The sequence below is a fragment of the Zonotrichia albicollis genome, chromosome 10 (genome assembly GCF_047830755.1).
Source record: "Zonotrichia albicollis isolate bZonAlb1 chromosome 10, bZonAlb1.hap1, whole genome shotgun sequence".
Classification (NCBI taxonomy): Eukaryota; Metazoa; Chordata; class Aves; order Passeriformes; family Passerellidae; genus Zonotrichia; species Zonotrichia albicollis.
The window spans coordinates 6,000,002-6,009,335 of record NC_133828.1 but is presented as its reverse complement, the minus strand read 5'-3'; the positions used below and the strand labels follow the sequence as shown (position 1 = coordinate 6,009,335).

Sequence of the window (9,334 nt, the reverse complement as noted above, 5' to 3'; positions counted from 1 at the left end):
TTTTCCACAACTTCTGTTAATGATTCATCTGTGCAGACTTTCTCTAGAGTGGGATTTAAGGGAGGTGATGGTTACTAGACACAAAGATTCACTTACTGATTTTCTTATGTGCCAAGTTGCTCTATTTAAATCCTAAGATTCCTGTTGCAGACTCTTCAGTTACAACTAGAAATGCACCTCTGATTTTCACTAAGAGTGACTGAATTCTGCCCTGTGAAAGAATGGTCATCTTTCACTTCCCAGTAGCAACAGTGTGTCCAATCACTCAACTGCTCAGCTCACAAGACCAAACATTCTGTGTTCTGTTTGTGTTTCTCACGAATGACAAATGTTTACTGTATTTTCTTCTAAGTAGTGGGCAACATAAAAGCAGCCTGGTCCCCCTGCAAGAATCCTGCTCACTAAATGGAGTAAGCACTGGCTGTGGATGTAAAGCTGTTTCCTAAAAGGGCTGGTGTAAAAAAGACTCCAAAGAAACAAAAACTGCTGAGACATCTGAAAATAGAGTGCAGGGCTGAACAGGTTCATGAAATAGCTCTGAGAGAACTAGTACTACCAAAGGCAGTATGGCCCTGTCAGGGCAGTTTTTCTCTGCAGGATGAATTATCCAGGGCTCTGAGCCTCACTAATGCAGTTGTATCGATTTTGAGACCTTGCTAGCCTGGGTATCCTTACACAGCACAATGCTCTGTGTGTGTATTCTTAGTGCTCATTCTCAAGAGAAGCAATTAAGGTGTCACTGGGTCTTAATTGTCTCCATAGAGGATGTTTTCTTTAAAGCCCTGTTTGTTTGAAAAACAAAGCAAAACATATTGCTTAAGTTTTATTTTCAGGCCTCCACAGGGAATTTTGCAGTACTGTGCATGTAATTTACAAATTATCACACCATTTATTTTTAGAAGCAACTACTTCAGTGATGTAGAGAAATTCACCTGATTCTAAAGGAAACAGATCTGACCAACAGGTCTGAGAACTGCTTAGTGGTGAACATTTGTGGAGGGAGAAGAAGATTCCTGGTCAGGACTGTGGACTGACGATATTGAAGTGTCTGTGCCAGTCTGGAGCAGATCTGTGGGCACGGTGAGAAGCTGAGAGCCCAACACCAGCCTGTACAGGGGGGAACAGTCACTGAGGACTGGCTCTTCTCCAGCCCCATTACTGGGAGCAGATGGAGCTTGCGAGTGACAATTTCAGGTCAATTTCAGGTCAGTATCATCTGAAAAACAAAACAAAATAAAAATAAGTAAATAAGGAGTCCTCAGAGGAGCCCTGCTGACCGTTTGGGGCAGAGGTCCAGAAGAGGGCAATGAGGATAAATTGGGGGACTGGAACATTTCTGAGAAAAGGCTGAGGGAGCTGGGCCTGGCCTGTTAAGCCTTGAGAAGAGAGAGCTGAGAGGGGACCTCATTAATGTGTAGAAATACCTAAAGGGGTGCCAAGAATATGATGCCAGGTGGTGCCAAGCAAGAGAACCATGAAATGGTCTGGGTTCGGTGACCTTGATGATCATCTTGTTCCACCCCCTGTCATGGCAGGGACACCTTGTCCTATACCAGGTGACTCCAAGCCCTGTCCAAGCTGACCTTGGACACATGCAGGGATGGGGCAGCCACAGAAACCCATGCCAGGGCCTCACTACCTTCAAAATTTATATATTTTTCCCTAATATCTGATCTAAACCCACTCTTTCCATCCGAACCCATTCACCCCTATCCTGTCACTACATGCTACGTAAATATCCTTGCCTCATCTTCCCAGTAAGTTCCCCTCAAGTACTGCAAGGCCACAATTGGGTCACCCCAAACTTCTCTTTTCTAGGCTGAACAATCCCTTTGTCCCAGCCCCTCAGGAGAGGCGCCCCATTCTTCTGGACGGGCAAGAGAGGGAACTCGAGGCCAGGGGAAGGCACAAGAATCTCTACCGGAGCACGGGGAAGAGCAGAGCTCCTTTCTGGAAGAGACTGCGCAGAGAGGGTGAGGAGCGGAGATATTCCAGAACCATCGGGACGCGGCCCTGCGCCATGTGCTGTGGGGTAGCTCTGTGAGCCCCGAGGAGCCGCTGGGGTCCCCGGCAGCGTTCACAGAAAGCGTTTGGTTTGGTTTGGTTTGGTTTGGTGAGGTTTAGTTTGGTTTGGTTTGGCTCGGCCCGGCCCGGCCCACTCGGCTCCCGCCCCGCCCCGCGCGCGTTCCCGGATGGAAGCGGCGCGTCCCGCGGCCGCGTGACCGCTCCCTCCCGGAAGTGCGGCGGGAGCGGGAGCGGGGCCGTGCGGGAGCCGGGAGGTGCCGAGCGCGGGGCGGGCACGGCCGGGAGCAGCGGGACTCGGCGCGGGGGCAGCGATGCGGCTCCGCCGCCGCCCGGGCTCGCCGCCTTCGCCTCCCGCCGGGCGCCGGTGACCGTCACAGCGTCCCCGCCCCGGCGGAATGAGCCCCGCCGCGCCGCCCCGCCAGCGCCGCGATCCGGTACGTGCCGGGCCGGGGGTAAGGGGTGAGGGGGGAAAGGCTTTGTTGTGGCCTCGGGCAGCGCCGGGAGGTGCTGTGGGAGGGCCGGGCCGGGCCGGGCCGTGCCGTGCTGTGGGGCGGGCGGTGTCGGCTGTCCGCGGTCCGGGGCTCCGGCGATCTCCGCATCCCGCAGGCCCCGGTGAGCGCTGCCCGCCGCGGAGAGCCCCTGGAGCGGCGCGGTGTTCCCCGCCCCTGCCCTCGATACCCCGGTGCGGTTTGGGTTGGGAAGTTGACGCCGTGTGAGAAAGCAGAAGGAGGCGGCGGGGGAGGGGGTGCTGGCTGAGAGGTTGTTCTGGTTGTTGGCCGTCTTTGGGCTGCGGCAAAGTTTGTGGCGGGGTTCGGGGGATGTGTGTGAGCAATGCTCCCCTCGGCTGCGCGCTCCATCTTAGCCATGGTCAGGAAGTGGAGTTGAGTCAGGCTGGTTTCACCTGATGATGTCGTCTGCTGAAATTCCCGAGAGTCCGGGAAGGATTTGCATCACACTGAGGCTGTTCGAAGGCGCAACTAGGTGAGAAAGACCGTAAAGAATGGAAAACGGCAAAACAAAGGCCATATCGATATCGCTCAGGCTGAGGTCTCGGTGTTTTTTAAACTCTAGGATACTGGAATCAGCAATCCGTTTTAAAACGTAGCTTTGCTTTGTGACTGTATTCTAAATTTCTTTTCTAAATAGGTGTCGAGAGTCATAAAAATAGTATTTGGACAAAAAGGATTGTCTGGAACCTCCTGCCAGGAGGAACAATCTGTGACAGAGTCGATTAGAGTCCTTCCTTATTCTTATCAGTTCTGCAGAAAGCATTATTTTGATAGATATCCCATATGGTTACAGGAATTTTTACCACAGTGGTTCTGAGCTAAACCATTTGTATGCCTGCCAAGGCATTTTGTTTTAACCATAAGAAAAAAAGGTTAACAGAAATGTCTCATTTTCTGTTATTTACTTGTAGTTGTATTATTTCTGGAAATAAATATCCCTTTTTAGTTACTGTCACTTCTGGAAGTATTTTACCTGGCTTCTCTCTGGGCCTTCTGGGATGTGTGACCAGGATAACCATAAATGTTTGTGAAGGATTTCCAGTGTGTGTCTACTGCATGGTTATTTCCCCCTCACTCTGCAAGGGGATATTTACTCAGGAAAGGGAAAATAATTTTTAAACAATATGCCTTTTGTGTATAAAGCTGCAAACTCGTCAGCCTTTGGTACATCAGCAGAAACTGTATTTAACTCTCTTCTGGAAATCTGAGATTTTAAATATCCAGAAATATCCTTGGTGTTATATTCCCTTGAAACAGCTTTCTGCCAAACTTTTAACTTTGGTTCTTTGCAGCCTGCTTTTAAACTGTCAGTGAAAATAAAGAATTACATTCTGTACTTGCATAGGCGGCGCAAGCTACTTGTTGCTATTAAAAACTTGTATATGCTATAGACAAATATAAAATGAATTTGAAAAGCTACCAAGTTTTATTTCTGGCCCTAATCACTGATTTCAGCCATCATGCTGTTTACAGTTTTGCATGTTCAGTTAAAATCTACTTTTTTTTCCCTCCTTTTTTTTTCTGTAGGTTGTGTTTCTCTGTTGATTTTTGTGCCTTTGAAAGCACCTTAGCATAAATATACAGTAGAGAGAATAAAACCAGTTGTCATTATCAACATAAGTTGGAGTGGAGAAGAAATAGCTGAGGACAGCAACAGGAAACAGTTGACTTGCACTTAAATCTCATTAACTTCTCACTTCATTCATTCTTCCCAGGTTTTCAGCCTGCTTTGGCAGACAGTCTACATTGTTTTTCATATACAATCTCTTCACATCTGTTCACTTTTTTTTCTCTTTGCATCCCATGCAGTTGTAGAGGTGGTGGTAATTAGAAATGTGTCCTGTTGAATGTTTCCAGGTGCTTTGGTATGCCCAGGCATAGGCTTCTGTGTGTCTTGCCTTACAAAACCACCTCAGCCTGCTTTTTTCTTTTTTTGTTATATTTTCATGTTGATGACAAGTGGATATTTTTGGTGGGTTTTTTTTCTCACAGTTTTTGTGACAGGTTCATATGCTCCTTATGGGCATTTCTGTCTCCTTGTCAAAAGCAGTCTGCTTCCTGTGTATTTAGCAAAACCTGGTTGAGACTAAGGAAGTCTTAAGTGAGATTGTTACACTTGCCAGAAGCAGGAGCCTGGTAGCTGTAGTCATAAAATCCAGGGATCTTCAAAATGCTGTGCTCCCAATTAGAGCCTGAGGACCATGCATTTTGTCCTGGATGTCCTGGCCCTGGATTTTGGGATGAAATAGAGAAGTTACTTGCCTCAGTGATTGACTAATGCCTGTGGTCTCCAAGAGCCTCTTGTACCTTGGCACTGGCACAGGGTGCCCAGAGAAGCTGTGCCCGCCCCATGCCTGGCAGTGTCCTAGGCCAGGTTGGATCGTGCTTGGAGCAACCTGGGACAGTGGAAGGTGTCCCTGCCCATGGCAGGGGGGTTGGAATAAATGATCTTCAGGTTTCCTTCCAACCCAAACCATTCCACGATTCCCTGTCCCTTCTACAAATACATACATATTCACAAGACACCTTCCTTCCTTTGATTTCCAGTTCATGTTCCTGTGACATTCTGTTGCTTCTTGTCCCACTGATAACCAAAGGCTTCCTGTTGGAATTGTCCCTTCACATGGAAGTAGGAAATCTCTCATTCAGCTTGTCCTCAGTACTTTGTGGAGATTTGTTGGAGCTCTGTGAGAGGTGGAGGTGTTTTAGTGGTGGTAATGTTGATGTTGTAGTTCTTAACTGAGAGAAGATGGTCGCTGGCCTTAGTTCAGTGGGTTTCTCAAGAAGTGTAACTGTGTTACAGAGTGAGTATTTTGCATAAATGTGGGGTTTTGGTAATGTTTAAACTGTTCAACTTGTGTGGTGGAATTTTGGCAGGAGTGTGTGTTCAGTATTGGAGAGAGTTTAACCTAAAAACCCTCAGCTAGAAACCTCAACTCTGTTGGTTCCATTTTATTCAAATTTAATAGCTTTCCAATGTGTTTTTTGGTAGCCTGGCTTAAAATTATTCTTTATCAGCTACAAGGTTTTTTATGTTTTGTACAAGGAATCACTTTGCAACCATGCATGTATCTGTCAACGTTGTTGTGATGAGTGTTTGCATATAGCATTTTGGAAATGTAGTGGAAAGTCAGATACTCTTTCAGCTGATCCAGAAAGTCATTGGCATGGAATAATCCAGAGAGCTCACATATCCAAATTCCCTGAATTAGATTACTTATCCTTGATACTGCCTTGCATCTCCCATTTATCACTTCATTTTTTGGTGAAAAATATTACATGTGCTACTTTTAATTGTAACAAGTTCATCGTGGTTCATATGGCATTTGCTCCTTGCACTATATTGTGACTTGAATTCTTAACTAGTTCAAGGGTGAAGTATCATTTGATGTGCAATTTACCTGTGTGCTTTAAGAAAAAGCAATTGTGTGCCAGGGAGAGTGCAAGAGAGTAGCTCTTGGCATAGGCAGTGCTGCTGTTGGTGGAGTAAATGTCTCCAGCAGTTGGGAAACTTCCAAAGTTCATGGGGTGGGAACCTCTCATTGTTGTGCAGTGGAAAGGATCACTGGGTGAAACCTGGGAGCCCAGCTTTCTCTTGGCCTCCTTCCTGGTAGTTCCTTTAATGTTGGTCCCCTCCCAAGAGCTCACTTACCAGTTGGTCAAGTCTTTTGCAAAATCGATTTGTGAGTAGGGCTGCGAATGGAGATGAAGGAAATGGGGGGTGATGACTTGCACTTGATTTCTTCCAAATGTCTTGTTTTCTTGTGTGCTGGATGTTCAGCAAATTAATTAGAGAGCTTTTTTTTTTTGGGTGTCTCTAAAAGGATTTGGGTGGCTGCATCAGCAGTTGCTTCCTGAACAACTGGAGTTGAGCTCCTCTGGCCTGAGGAATAGCTGGTATTACTTTCTCCTCTGGTGTTCTACTTTCTAGTTCTCTGTTCCGTGCTGACTTTTTCTTTGGAAAAGTTCACAAAAGCTTTCATTTTCCTGGCTTTCTTTATTCAGATTCGGTTTCTAATTGATGAATCTGCTTTCTCCATTAGCATGGCCTGTAGCCTACGAAATACAGATGATTTCAGTACACAGAGTTTAAGTTAAAAACCACTGGGTTAAGTCAAAGAAAAATCTCAACACAAGTTATGTGTTGTTTCAAGCACTTAGTAAATTTATCTAGTGATTCAGATTAGCTAATAATTCCTCTAAATTCTTTAGAGGAGACACATATTTACTGTCTTCACAATAGGGCTCTGAATTACTTCATATGTAGACATTACCTCAGCAACAAAAGCATGACTCTTTAGTGGCAGCTTTTCTTAAATTTTAAAACAGATTCCTTGTTAACTGAGATTAGTTTCAGAATTACTTGTTTGTAATCAAAACTCTTGAAGATAAAACCAGAACTTGTTTGTAATGAATTTATATAATCAGTGGTTAATATGGTTTCTTCAGCTTCAGGGATGGAGCATTAAACAATGAAAATATTAAATCTGAGCTCCTTTTTGTAAGTATCAGATGTACCAGTGGGCACACTGATATTTACGTATCAAGTTGAGTAGCTGTTCTTGTAACAGGACAAAATACTCATTTTAACTAACCTGACTGTGCTGTGTGCAAAGTTACTTGCAGCAATTACTTGTGTACATCTGGATTTATGCATCTTTTTAGCTGGTTTTTTCGCGCATTTGGAAAGTTCCACATAGAGTTTACATGAACTTATTTAAAGTCATACTTTTCAGTTCTGAAAATGTTATTCTGAAGACGAAGCTGTCTGAAATCTCTGGCTGATTTGTGTGATTGCAGGTTAATTAATGCATTGCTGTGCTGACTGGCCAAGTGGGTGTGATCTCACTCTTGGATCTGGCACTGCACTTGGCATGTGGTGGTTTCAGAGGAATAAAATGTATGAAATCTATTTGCAGTGGGTTTCTCTGATCTCTGCAGAGTATGTCAAGGTAGAATTTTTTTGTTTATTTATGTGCATATAGCGAGCAAATTTAAATTAAAATGGCAGCAGAATAATATTTGTGTTGCAATGGTGATATAGTTTCTAAGAAACTGAAACTACTTATACTGAAGAAGTTTGCATAAATACATTTTAGGCAAGTTTTTCAAAATCCACTGGGCAGGTGGTTGATCCAGGGTAAAGAATACAGTAAATAAATCTGAAATATTTGAATTAATACTGTTGCATCTCATGAGAGGCTTGTGATTAGGGGAGGTCCTGTCTTGTTTATGGCAAAACAGGGCATTTTTAGTAACATTCTGCTGAAGTGGGGGTTTTCCCCTTTGAAAAAAAAGAGGAAGGGAAGAGAGAAGGAAAGCATGATTTAACTAGAAGTGAAATAAAAGCTTCAGTACTCAGTAAACTGTTCAGAATTGTGTGTGGCAAACTTTATACCCAGAGTTAGTTTCTATGACTCGTTATATTAATAAGATCAAGAAGCAAAATCCACTTTTATTCTGTAGCCAGTGATTTTGAATATTGTTTTACAAGCCAGGCATCATTTTTAATGATTAAATAGCAGTTGTGTTTGGAGAGGTGCCATCCCCTCCAACAAGTGTGAGACTGCTCACTGAGTGCTGAGGGAAAAGATAAATGGCAGTAACATCATCAAGTGTTAGTCTGGGTCACTCATAAATTACAGTGTCTGAGCCTTCCGAGCTTTCCAGAGTCACTTGTAAAGAGGTGCTCAGCACTTGGTGCTGGCTGACTTCTTGATTTGCTGGTAGTAAATCTCTTTTTTTCCCTGCTGTTTGTGTGTGTGCTCTGGGAGAGCGCTGTGCTGCGTGTGGGGGGCGGGATGATTCACTGCGGGGCTGTGTCTCCTGTGTGTGCACCGAGGCAAAAAAGCAGCACGCTCACATCTGCTTCTGGTCTGCCTTGTTTGACAGCGCCCAGGATGAAACCAAATCTATTTACTGCACAGCCAGGCCACCCCGACCGGCCTGTGCCAGCCTCTTTGCCTTGCTGCTTGCTTGGGAAATGTTCTCTGCCTTGAGCAACTAAGAGTGTGTCAGTGGGGAAACTCACAGGAAACTGCCAAGCTTTGGATTGTTTTTGTAGTGGAAAAAGGGATTATATCAAACAGATTATATCTGAATGGTTCTTAAAGTCTGAAGTATAAGCAAAACAGTACCTGGATGTTTTTTGAATGGTAGAAGTTGTCTGCTTGTCTTTGAAATTCAGAAGCCAGTTTCTGTTGGACTAATTTGTGAGCTGGACTCAATCATCCTCCCAGCTCAGGATATTCTATGATTCTGTGAGTCTAAACCAGTTTAGCTGCCATCCTGTCCTGAGATGTGAAGTTTTGCTGGCTTTTAGAGGTCACTGCTTCATATTCACCAAAGCAAGTGTGTGTGCAGCTCTTACCTCTTGGCCTACCTTTCCTAGGATTTGTCTAATCAGCTGTTGTGAATTAGCTCAATTTCAAGACTCTTGGGGCAAATTAACATCAAATGCAGTTTGTCCTCTGGCAGAATTGAGTTTTAGGCCCTTTTTCTCAATTTCCTAGCTTTAGGTTATCACTTGTTTTTTGCATTAAGTCTGACACTCAGGCATAGAGGGGGCCTGAAATGAGCTGTGACTCTCGGAATCTCCAAGATGCAGCTGTGTGCTCAGTGTGACCACTGCTTTGCCATGAGAGGTAACAGGGCAACAAATGAGTGATCTGCCCCCTCCTGAGAGCGTCTGTGAGTGTGAGCTTTTGCCTGCTGAAAGCAGCTGTACCAATTCAGTGTGACCTTTGCAGGTGATGCCAGTCTGCAGAAGTTAATGAGAACTTTCTGCTCCCTGTACAGCT

At 44.8% G+C, this 9,334-nt stretch overlaps 1 protein-coding gene across 2 annotated transcripts in view; it reads left to right on the top strand.

Moving 5' to 3' along the window:
• The first annotated feature begins 2,319 nt into the window (after positions 1–2,319).
• The window catches only part of SPOPL (speckle type BTB/POZ protein like), a 31,992-nt gene continuing 24,977 nt past the window's right edge, over positions 2,320–9,334 (top strand). For both annotated transcript variants that reach the window (XR_001332767.3, XM_005487895.4), the window contains exon 1: positions 2,320–2,459. The gene's annotated coding sequence lies outside the window, so the exon portion shown is untranslated. The remainder of the gene's footprint in view (positions 2,460–9,334) is intronic.